This window comes from Peromyscus leucopus, chromosome 16_21, assembly GCF_004664715.2.
Source record: "Peromyscus leucopus breed LL Stock chromosome 16_21, UCI_PerLeu_2.1, whole genome shotgun sequence".
Classification (NCBI taxonomy): Eukaryota; Metazoa; Chordata; class Mammalia; order Rodentia; family Cricetidae; genus Peromyscus; species Peromyscus leucopus.
This window is the reverse complement of record NC_051084.1, coordinates 31,231,530-31,244,195: the sequence shown is the minus strand read 5'-3', so window position 1 is coordinate 31,244,195 and position 12,666 is coordinate 31,231,530. Positions and strand designations below refer to the sequence as shown.

Sequence of the window (12,666 nt, the reverse complement as noted above, 5' to 3'; positions counted from 1 at the left end):
CCTCATGAGATGCATTTAATAAATAAAAACATATGAGCCTGACTATATAATATCACACTTATAATCACAAAGAAGATAAATTTTAACTTTATTCATCAATAATAAATTTAATCATATTTTTACAGGACCAACACCATACACTTTTCTCAGTGTCAGCCAAACAGTTTTATTAAGAAAACAAAAGAGCCATGTCTTTAATGTATCTGAATTGTGATTTCTGCTTTGATCTAAAAAGTAATGCAAAGCTTCATTCTCAATAAGTACTCCTGGGTGGTTCATGGACCTGGATATTTCACTATGGTGTGTTATTAGACTAGACCACTTTGCGGGAAGATTTGTGAATCATCACTGGGTTTCTGAGAATTAGTTTGCTTAAATATAATAGTAGGACTGACTGTCAGAATGAGGACAGTAATTGATAACTAACACTAGTATTTCTAGCATCATACTCTTAGGTAGCTGCTTTATACATACTACCAGGCAAGGGTGGACACCTTCTTTGCTCTATGGCCTTCCTCCTATAGATAGAAATATTAAAGAAAAGGAGCCATGTTGTATACTATGTTTAATCTCCACACACACACACACACACAAAAAAAAAAAAAAAAAAAAAAAAAAAACTACTCCTAGATAAATAATGCATTAACCAACTCTTCCCAAGTAGAACTTCTAATTTAGAGCCTTGGAAACAGGAATAGGTCTATACTCACAACGTGTCACAAGACAAATACAGTGCCTATCCTTTTTTCTTGAAAATGCACCTCTATGGTGTCTCACATCTAGGCTGTCTGTCATTCTGTTCTTGATCTACCCACTTGCTAGACATTCTTTCTTCCTGTCCACTTTACTTAATTAAAAAAAAAAATTTTGTCAATATATTAAACATAGTTTTGTCTTAATAAAACTTAACTTCCTCCGAGGCACTGTCCCACCGCGTACCTCATATATCATTTTCTTACTTAGGTAATATGCTCCATACAAAGTGTTAATGCCTAAGCCATCAGTTCCACAAGCCATGGCCTGCAGTTCAGCAACTGCGGGAAGAACCCAGACCTAGGACAAGTAGTCTGTTTGGCAGCTCCACCTAATGACAGTGACAGACACATTCCTTTAAGAGATAGGATATTGCTGGACGGTGGTGGCGCACGCCTTTAATCCCAGCACTTGGGAGGCAGAGCCTGGTGGATCTCTGAGTTCGAGGCCAGCCTGGGCTACCAAGTGAGTTCCAGGAAAGGTACAAAGCTACACAGAGAAATCCTGTCTCTAAAAAAACAAAACAAACAAACAAAAAAATCCATATCCCGCCTAAATTCATCAGAACCTTTTTTGTGTTTGGTTTTGTTTTCCAAAAAGATCATATCCACTTTACCATAAGTCAATTTTACTTAAATCAGGACTGTCCAAAAGAAACATTGTTCACCATTTGTGATCTGAATTCTGGTGTGTGAATTGAATTATGCTACACATGAAAAGTCATGACACATTTGACAAATTGGCAGTGGTATTATCCATTAGTAGCCTTTTAAAGATAAGCTGTTGGGTCTGTCCTTCCTTCCTCCCTAACTTTGGTGAAGATAATTTTTTTTTTGTTCTGGGGATGTTTTCCCTGGGGTTCTCCAAATACTCCCTCACGGTGTCCTCTTCCCCAGTGATGTCTTTGCTCTTGTTGGCATCTGTGTAAGAGAATCTAATGCCCTGCCCTGTCTTCTGCCCAAACAGACCATGGAGATTTGGTCCCGTCTTATGCTTGCCTCCCTTTTCTACAGTGTGGCACTGGGCACACCCCTGAACAAAAAAAAAAATCTTCTTGCCTTTCTCAACATCACCCATTTTTAATTCGCTCGCTACGGCTCAACACCGCTAATGCTACAAACAAAGATTTTGGGCCACTGGGACTATTTTTCCTTCTTAAGGTAAAGTTAGTTCAACAGAGAAGAAAAGAAAAAAGAGATGAAACCAAGAGTAAGGAAAAGAGACCCAAACCACAAATTATAAAGTCCTGAACACTTACTAGAGTTGTTTATATCTGATTATATTTAACGTTTTAAATAGAGAGGCAAGGGGTGGGGCAAGAGTAGACAGAAGGACAAGATCACTTGCATGAAAAGCAATGGTAAAGTTATTTAGAAGTAGAACTATTCTCTTTTAGTCTATTGGTCTTTCTAAAAGGAGTATTTTGTGATATCATAAAATAAGTTCAACAAGCTTCTCATTGTGAAAGAAAGCCTTGAGTGCCAGGGATCTGTTTCTTAGAGTCCTTTGGTGTAGAGGGACCTCATAGCACATCAATAAAGACAGCTCTACAAGGGACCTCATTAGAGAGTAATCAGAGAGTAATTGGTCCTCTGTGTTACATGCTGTCCTGGGGCCGTGCCTTGGAGAACTAACAATTTAGGCATTAACACTTTGTGTGAAGTACATTACCTGATTTTTTTTTTTAAAAATATATATCCAGCCTTTAGATTAGGGCTGCTTTTTCAAAAAGTTTAAAGCCTGAGACAAAGAGTTGTGCTGGGCAGGGTAATCCAGGTGGAGGATTTAAGGATGGAAAAAGAAGACTGTGAATTAAAAAAAAAATCTCAGTGTTTCCCTTAAAGTAGACTCTGTACATAGCCAGATTTTGGGGAGAAATATATATTTTCAACCATATCCTATTACTAGTACAAAAAGATAAATAAGAGCAGAGGAAGTTTGTCTCAGATAATTTCTGAGTTACCCTTGCTGTGGAATACATAAGATAGGATGTTTATCTAGGTGTATAAATGTAGTAGTGCAGACAGCAGGAAGTAAGAATATGTCTCTGGCTAAGAAAGTGATTAATTTTATGGCACATGGGTAGATAGGGAGGAGGGGAAAAAGAGAGATAAGAAAAAAATACATAGATCTACAATTACTCTCACCAGCATCTCATAAAAACATAATGTTGAGCCAGAAAGAGGCATGGAGTCATACAAGGGTGCCACTTTATATTTCTGTTTCTATACAATGCTGAAACACATCTACCCCTGGAGCTGAGGTAGTGGCTGGAAAAAGCAGGGGTTGAAGATCATGGGAAGCTTGTTTCTTGCCCCAGAGACAGAAAGCACAAGTGTGCTCAGCTGTCCAGCAAACGGTGCATGAAAAGTAAGTGCACCTCCTTCTTTTGAAAGCTACAGACACAGCTACTACAAGTTAGAACACCGATAAACCAATGATGGCACTGTTACCATCTCTCAACTTCCCACCATGAGGAAATAAGCTGATTACTGTTGCCAAAGAGGAACACAGTCACCTGTGGGTTTCAATTGGTTCCCTGAACAGTTGGTTTTGACTTTAGGTTGGACTAAATCTAGAATCAATTGGGGAAAGGAGACTCAAAAAGGCATGATTTTTTTTATTAGGATGACCCGTGGACAGGTCTGCAAGGGGCTTTTCTTAGTTGTATTAGTTGAGAAGGGAAGAACCACCTTATATATGGTACCAGTTCACCTTGTAGGCCCTGGGCTGAATGAATGGAAGAGCTGAGCATTGGCATGTATATATTAATTCATTACTCTCTGCTCTTGGTTATAGATGTAACGTCCCTAGCAAGTTGACTTCTCTGCAATGGCGGGCTGTAAGCTGGAATTGTAAGCCAAGTCACCCCTTCCTGTCTGGGCACTTTATCCCTGAAATGGAAAGGAAACTTTCCTTTTCCAATTCCTCGCAGATTGACCCGGCAGAATATTTGCCATCCCCATATGAACAAAGCTGCACTAAACACTGTGTTCTATGTTTTATGTTATCACTTGATGCTGTTTTATTACAAAATAGCATCTTTCTCTTTAGGGTTGGTCAGGGCTATGCCGAGTGTTAACTGAAAGTCAACACCACTGCTGAAAACTAGTGCTACAAGGTAGGGGTTCTAGACTGACTTACTAGGAGTTTTCTGGAAAAAATACTCAAAACAAGAAAGACCATTGAAGTATACTATGGAAAGATCCAATATATTTGAATGGTATAGTCAGTTTCTAATTTTGGAGTAATTTCTCTCACACATGCGTTAAAGTGTAAAGAAACATCTAATAAGATTTAACACTTCAAAGTCATTAACTAACTAATTAATGAATCCACATAACGGCTCACTGAGACCGGTGTTAAGGATAAACCAATTCACAGATGTTGCGTTGTTAAGAAACTCTTGTAGCTCTTTTCATCTCTGTTCTTCTCTGAGTCTTGAATATGAATTAATCATTACTGTGTCTCCACTGAAGGACACACATGCTTTCTCTCTGTACTCGATGACATGAATTTTCAAATAGCCAAATAACTCAGGGACCTTGCCTAGTGGCCTGAGCTCCAAGTTTCAAATATTCTTTGACCTATGTTACATTTTATTTGCCTTGAGGAGAAATGAATTTCCATACCTCTGCTGGCAGAGGCTTGACAAATGTCTAATGGGATTCGTTAGCACTGTGCCTCAGTTTCTTTTTCTGTTGGGTGACAGGTATGCTGATACAAACAAGTCAAAGGAGAGAGGGTTTATTTTAGGTCACAGTTCAAGGTATAGCCTATTATGGTATGGAAGTCATGGCAGTAGAAGCCTGGAGGAACCTGTCACAATAGGTCCACAATGAAGACATAGAAGAGGAATATATGCATGCTGTTGCTTAGAGCCTATCCTTCATTTCCACACTCCAGGATCCCAGACAGTGAATGGCACTACCCACAGTGGGTGAGTCTTCCTACCCAATTAAGGCAATCAGTATAACTCCCCCACAGGTATGTAAGAGCCCATCTCTCACGTGACTCTAGATCGTCAAGATAACAATTATCACTAACCATTGCAGACCTCTATGGAGAGTTTACTCTTGCACAATATAGTCATCATTTCACATGAAGTTTGAAAAAAATATTAATATTGTCATATGTCCCTCCAAATTCCTATATAGGTTTTACAGCAGAAATCAACTATGATTTTTTTTTAAGCATTTATTTTTAAAGGGCTGGTGAGATGATTCAGCAGTGGGCAAAGGAGCTTGCTGACAGACACAGCGGCTGAGTTTGATCCTGGAAACTGACATGATGGGGGGAGAGAAAACTGATTACTGCAAACTGTCCTCTGACCTCCACATGCATATGCATATGAACACACACACACACACACACACACACACACACACACACACACACACACGCACACTTACACACACAATTAAAAAAAATAGTCAAGTAGGTAGTAAATTCTTCCTGCCATTTGACTTATGTTAGCAGGACAAACAGTGAGTTTGGGGTTTGAGGATTAGAGGATGACAGAGATGATTTCTCTGGTGATGCTGATTCAATGGAGATGATGCTGTGAGCAGAAACCACACCAGCATTAGAGTCTCTCTTGTGTGCTAAGCAAAACTATCATAGAGTAAGAAATCTATGAACGCGTGTTTGCAGGGTGCTTTCAAGTTTCTGGAAGAAGCCTCACAGGTTGGATGTGATGAACCCCAGGGGCATGTAGTCATCACTGGCAAATCTCTGAATTAGCCACTTAAATGTTTAATGTCAGGCCTTCCCCTCTGCCACTCAAATCAGCTTGCTGCCCTGTGCAAACAAACACCTGCCGAGAGAGGGTAAAGGTCTTTTTCACTTGGCACCTGCTGAGCCCACATGCCAACTTCATCTCTGTGTATCTTCAGAATTGTCTTGGGTCATGAAGTGGTGCCTTACAGACGACAAAACAGTTGCCATCTCATGTCGATAGTCCAACCCAACCAAATGCTGGACTTAACTCCAGCTTCCTCCAACCCTGGGGAATAAAAGCAAGTCTTCCACTGCAGTGATTCGGTTGGAGCACCTTTACAATTCTTCAGGTCTCATCTATGCATGCGAGTGTGACTCTGCAGTTACTGATGGACTGATTTCAGAAGTGCTTGCATATAAAAACCACTTCTGTCCTTTTAATCTTTTTTTTTTCTTCTCTTAATTTCACTTGCCAGCCCCATTTCGAGCCATGCTCTGACTCACTCAGCTTGAATTCTGGCTGGCACAGCCAGTGCAGTCAAGGCTGCAGCTGTTGGCAACCCCCCCCCCCCCCCGCCCTTCCCCGGCTCATCTTGAGGTCTGCAAATGAGCCTTGCAGACTGATACTGTGTTCCGCAGTTTATTTGACAAATCGCTTTTGTGGCCTTTGAGTTTTCATATAACTCATAAATTCCCACAGCCGAGAGAGGCTGTTTATCAGATTCAAATTCCATACATTTGGAAGTAAAGAGGTGAGGATCCTTGCATTCGGAGTGGACCCCCACCCTTCAGATTTATCTACCAATTGTACATAAAACTACCCTGAGAGGAAGCTAGGGTATTCTCCTGCTGGTGCCTGCTTGCAAATGACTTCTCCCCTTCTGTCATAAATCCCGCTAGCATCTTTGAAAATGTGCCTGAGAAATGTATTTGGTGTTTACAGTGCTAGGTTTTAGCGAGTTGAATTGCATTTGGGCAGCGTGTTTGCCTCATCACGTTCTGTGTGACATTGGAGTAAAATGGAGACTCCGGTCATTCAGCTGCAGGCTCTAAGGAAGCCTGTTGTAACTGTGCATTTTAATGAACTGAATCAGCTGAGGAAATGTTGTCTCCACTGTGGTGTAGCTGTCTGCCTCGTGAAGCACCTCCCTGCATACACAGAGGACTTCTTTTTCATAAACTGCCTTTCTTCCATGCTCTTGAAGAGTTTGGGGCTTTTTTTCCTCTTTTTTTTTCCTTAAATTACAGGTGGAGGAGGTTTAATTAACTCTAAAACCCAGAAGCAAACTTGCTTGCATTCTCAACAGCACTTGGAACTAGAACATAGTTGCAGCAGTATTCATGCTATTCCTGGGGCACACAGAAACTCTTAGAGACCTAAATCATTTTGTCATATCACCAGAGAAGGCATCTTTCCTTGGGAACAATTGAAAAACAAATGGAGGATCATACAGGGTTTCCTCCCCTTCCTTAAACTCATCAGTGGGCCACTCAGAGCTCAGCCAACAAAATGGGAATAATTTAACCATCTATTATTTCTGCACAGTGTGCTGCTGAATCTGAAGACTGAGTAGAATATGAGGAAATAGTTGTGGTTAAAGGTGTTATGTAAAAATCTGATCTCTGGAATATTATTTGAGAGTCTCCCCTGGAAAGCTGCTGAGTATTTTCAGAATATTTCTTGCCTTATGACTGGCTAAAGGTTAGTTAATCACCTGCTTTTTTCATTTTGTTGCTTTCAGATATTTCATGTGAAATTGTTAAATTGAAAGGAGATTAATGCAAAACAATATTTTACATGCACGCAGGTTGCACAGTGGCACTTTACCTGGGTTTTTCCCCAGCATAATTTGTTACTGAAAATAAAAAAAGGTTATAAAACCCAACCATTCCCACCTTTCTTCCTCTTTAACACAGATGCAAAGGTTTATAAGAAGTGAAAACAATAACAATGCAGACTCTGGGAACTATCTGAAGCAAGAGGGACATGGATTTGAAAGGATGAGGTGATTGTACTGTAACCTTCGGGTGAATAGGCTGAGACAGAGGGAAGTTGTTATTGGAAGGTTTAAAATTAGGTTAGCTTGGAATCATAGGCAGACAGCAAGACAACACACTATGGGGCTCTTGGAGATTTTTTTGGCCATAAGTGTTTATGAAGAAAAGGTTGCATTACCACCTTCCCATTACAAATGTACCAAAGCGTCCCAAAGATCAATCTGTTCTGTTGATGGCAACTTTTATCACAGTGCCAAACATGAGCAACACCTCACATGGAAAATAATAGCCTGTATGTCTGCCCTGCCTTACAAACCATAACTAAAACGTGACATAAGCATGGAGTAGGGAGAATGTGGTTTCTGCTCTGAATTAAGCTGCAATTTACAAAATTACAGTTTTTCATTTAGCGCCTCAAAGATCTTGAATACAAATAGAATATTTTACTCTCTATTTCATTAAATTATTAGACTGTATCATTTTAATTATTGGTTTTCTAAGAGTTTAAACATCATTACTGGTTTCCTTTTATTACAACCTGAAGGTACATGTTCAAGTCGTGTACATAAGCTAATACATAAAAGTTGGATAGAGAGACAAAAAGGAAAACATCTGCTGTGGAGATGAGGAAGAAGAAATTCAGGAGAATGGAGTCAGGCATGGATGGAATGGAGAGGATGAAGCCATGGGGAGGCCTTTGATTCCCTGTGATTCATATGCTTTCAGCGCAGTTGATTTTTTTTTCAGAAACAAAGACAAACATGAACACTACCACAAGTCTTTAGAATTTGGAATGGCCAATTGTATAGTTCTTTGGAAACATGTATGATCAGAGAGTTGAGGTCCTACAGCCTAGCCCCGGGGAGAAGGTAGGATGCTACCTTTTGAATGGGAAGAGAGGTGAGGTCTCAGAATGTGCCCAAAGCAGGAGCTATACAAAGACCAAGATAAACAGCTGTCTAAACTCAAGATCAGAGGACATTTTCCAGGAATAGGTGGTCCAAGAGAAGGCAGGCACCCCGCCTCCGCTAAAACACAGTGAAGTAATTTAAATAAAATACTATTCCTTGGGTTGTTAAAAAGCCATTTTTAACTTTCAAATAATGTGGAAAACATTCGAAGTCCTGAGAACTATCGTAAGGAAAAGCCACTGTCAGATCATTCCCATCATAGGAACAGTTTTACAACTGAATGTAATTGCCTATACTCTACTTTTAAAAGGGGGCATTTTGAAATTGCCTGTGATAAAATGGAATATTATATGCAGCAGAATAGGATATATCATGAATATATAATAAATATGAGACTGATGCAATTAAGCTTCCAAAGAATTGGTGTTTGTTCTGAGTTGTTTGTAACAGTACTTTATCACAATGGCCAGAAAAGTCTGTACCAATTAATGCTAGAAGAATTAAGAAAAGAGAAGATCTGTTTGCTCAGAAGACAAATGCAAGCATTTTAAGAACTCAAGCAGCCTGTGACATGGTTTCTGTCCTAGGTTTAAAGCACAGAAATTGGGGTCTAGAGTAAGTAGAAGCTGGCTGTGTCCTCCAAGGGCTGAGATGGTTGGGGGTCTGAGGAGGAAAGGCGTTTTTCACAGAAGGAAGTACAGTCCATGAGCAGGAGTTGCAGAGGCAGCGAAGCACCTGGTGTTTGAAGAACCAGCTTGTGCCAGAGAGGGGGAAAGGGCCCGACCTGAAGGCAGAGGTGGCTTGGCTCCTTTTGGAGGTTGAGGATTGTGGTCACACACACAACTCTTCAGTACTAGTCCTGTACCCGTGTCTGAACTTATCAGAGCTTAGAGCCTCTCTTTGTAGTTTAATGGAAATCTCATCCTAATTAAAACTTTATTGGGATATGACTGTTAAGATACATGAGCATGCTTAGATATTAAAGAGCATGAAGAGAAGAGGGAGTCCCGATTATGTGTCAAGTCTCCTCTGGGGTTTTTAGTTGCATTATCCCGGAGTAGTATCTTTTGACTATCCAATTAAGTAATACATGACATGCGGCAGAAAAAAGTGCATAAATATATTTTTACAACATGTTGGCTTTTGGCCCTTTTGTAACTGTTCCATGATGGTTTTTATTAGTTAATATATATTTTTTAAAACAGGAAAACTGAAAGTAAAAGTCACACAGTTATTAGATGTCAGAACAAGATTTCAAAGTAGTTCTTTAAGATCAGTAGCTCATGTTCCTGCTGGTATACCAAGCTACCTCTTCAGGGAGGGGGATGGAGCAAAGAGAAGACATAGCGTGGAAATTCAATGGATGAATTTCTTATACATGACTTAGTGGGTGAGAACTGATAATTTATCCTGACTTGGGTTCTCTAGTTGAGAAAAATGTGGAGGCATCTATGAAGGGTGGTTTAAAAGGAATGTTTGTAAACCAACTTTCCCTGTGAAGCATTTCCCTCAATCCTTTTCTTAGTCACTCTGCTCATGTCTCCTCCTAGCATACACCTTCCTACCTTTAGCTAAGGCAAGAGTTTGTCTTTTTCTAAATGGAAGTGCTCTGGGATCCTTGGATGGCATATTTGCTCTAGATCTGGGAAGAGACATTTAGTCTGGCATAAGGGATGGAGGGATTTCAACATAGTTGGTCTTTTTAAATGGAGAATTTCATGGGAGACCTAGAAGATAGAAGGCAGCCACCCCACACCTGACTCTAGGTTGCATGGAGAGAGGAGCCCAGGCTCCCGAACGGTTCAACCATGACACAAAATAACAGAAAACTCCCTGAAGTGGGGAAGCAGAAGGAATGTGAAACTCAGATTCAAGATCCCAGTGCCAACCTTGGAGAGCAAATAAGTCATCAAGAGGGTTAGGTACAGAATGTCCATCACTGGGGTTATGTTTGAAATGAAATATGTGGTCAGAGTCTATAGACAATTATAAAAATCTACCATGACCTTTCCTTTTTAATTTGTAGCTCCCTTGACGGTTTTTGAGTTTTAGTGAAAACTAATAAAGACTGCACACATCAAAGTATATTAGACCATAAAAGTGAGCGGAGTAGAGCCTATGAAAGTACATGTAGAATTTTGTATTTACTACCCGATTCTCCATATATGTATATGTATAACTAAGTGCACGCTGCCTTTTAATGACATGAATGGGACAGTGTGGATGACAGAGGCTGGGGAGAATACAAGGCTGGCAGATTAACATTTAGTTAGCAGCCAGAAATCTCACATGCAAATCACTGGAAATCATGTATGGAGGAGGTGTATAACTTGGGTTATAATACCTTGTTTGAATGGGGGTGGGAGTTACTTTAGGAAAGTGCCATGAAGTTGAACAGGCAGAAGATGTGGATATATACGATATGGATCTCTTAGCATCATTTACCAAATGACAAGCTTGGTGGAAGACAAAATACATTTACAAAATGACTTCTGCCGTATCACACATTTTAAAATCCCTGTTTAACTCCCAAGCCACAGGTGTTGCGTTGACTCCCCGTGGACATGAGGCAGCACACAAACCAAAGAGTCATACTTTGTACTTCACATTTTTGTGCAAGATGGACAAAACCTTTCCCTAGGTCGACAATGACCTCAAAGAGCACTGTTTGTGCTGCTCCGGGCATTAATGTTGGAGTGTGGCTCTCGTTGCTATAATCCTATCGCCCCCACCAGTCTTCAAGGCTACTGCATTTGTCCAATAACGTATGATCTATGCAGGTTCCTTTAATGCTCTTTCTGACATTCTGATTAATGGCATACAAGGGGGAAACAGAACATACGAGAGATCAATATCAATGGTAAGGAAAACTGTAAGTGAAACAGTCAGATGGAGCCACAAAGTCCACGGGATGGTGATGTTTAGCTTCCTCAGACTTTACACCCACTGCCTGCTGGGTCTTCCCAATTCACCAGTGAATTGCAGCAACGAGAATGCTGAGTAAGTGTTTATATTTAAATGAAGCCCTATGCTTTTTGATGGAAAATAGAAGAAATAACGAGTCTTTGGCAGAAATTGCTTTTGCTGAATGTATATAGAATTTGCTTTATTGTTCAATGGGTGAGGCCAAAAAACATATACACTTCATCCCCAAGAGAACAGAATTCTGGTTATTGATGCTTTTAACTGATGAAATACAGCCGATGCCTTCCACACCTAAAGTCCTTTCCTCCTTGTTTTGAGTTAGTTCATTGGGTTGGCAAAGAGCTTTGGTATTTGTAAGACGAGTGATTCAATTGTATCATCCCCCTTTTTATTTTTCACTGAAAATCATAAAACACTATAGAGATGTTTAGCAGGCTTTAGAGCAAAAAGGGAAGGGCCAGTTGGCTTTTCATTGATATGATATTTAATTATTTATGTAGCCTTTAATGTAAATACATTTTCCATTGGATTATTGGTACTTTCTTTAGTGGAGTGATTTATACACTGAAAGCAAGTGTTGTGTGCATGTGATGTCAGAATAGTGGGCTCTTTCACATAAAGGGAAGAGCAAGTTAAGAGATAGAAGCAAAGAGAGTATCTTTTAGGGAGGAGAGGGACCTCTGAAAATAATAAGAAAACACAGAGAACTGTCAGGAAGCAACTGATTTCTGAACTTGCTGGGAAGGACAAGACAGGAGAACCTATTCTGTTCTCCCCCAAGATAGCCCATGCTGCTCACAGCATCCCTGCTCTTAGATGGTAGTTCTAATATAGATGCCTTCTGCTTAGTCTTCTGCTGTGACCTAGACATCCCTATGTTTCTCTTCCCATAGTGCTCCTTACAAGATCTGGAGAGCTAACTCAGGAACATTCACCTGTTACCCTAGGAACTTAAGCCAGCAAACATCTCTTAAATTTCTCTCTGTTCTCTAGTTGTGTCACAGGAACTCAGCTGGCAAAGACTGCTCACGTTAACTTAAATGATAAGAATTTTGGAATCCCATGTATGAACCACATACTCGGTGAGATGACCAGCCACAGCTGGTGGAGAAAGAGTTGGGATTGTGGTCTTTCTTTGATTAAGGATTTAATTGGCAGAAATAAAAGGAATGAAAGAAATCTCTCTTATAGGCCTCTTTTAAAAACTTCATTGGTTTCCAGTGGTCATAGTTACTAGCAAAGGTAAAGTGGTCCTGGCTCTAGGGGTTCCAATCCTCCACCTGGTTGTATGGGATGGAAACCCAGACATCAGTGCCTATGACCCACATGGCAATAGGTGCTAATCTTGTAGAACACACAG

General features: G+C 40.2%; 2 protein-coding genes and 1 pseudogene across 5 annotated transcripts in view; 1 reads left to right on the top strand and 2 right to left on the bottom strand.

Annotated features, from left to right (window-relative positions):
- Ctnna3 (catenin alpha 3) overlaps nucleotides 1–12,666 on the top strand; it is a 1,489,259-nt gene that overhangs the window by 593,195 nt on the left and 883,398 nt on the right. The gene's annotated exons all lie outside the window — the stretch shown is intronic.
- Lrrtm3 (leucine rich repeat transmembrane neuronal 3) overlaps nucleotides 1–12,666 on the bottom strand; it is a 178,087-nt gene that overhangs the window by 157,710 nt on the left and 7,711 nt on the right. The gene's annotated exons all lie outside the window — the stretch shown is intronic.
- LOC114701117 lies at nucleotides 1,310–2,400 on the bottom strand (annotated as a pseudogene).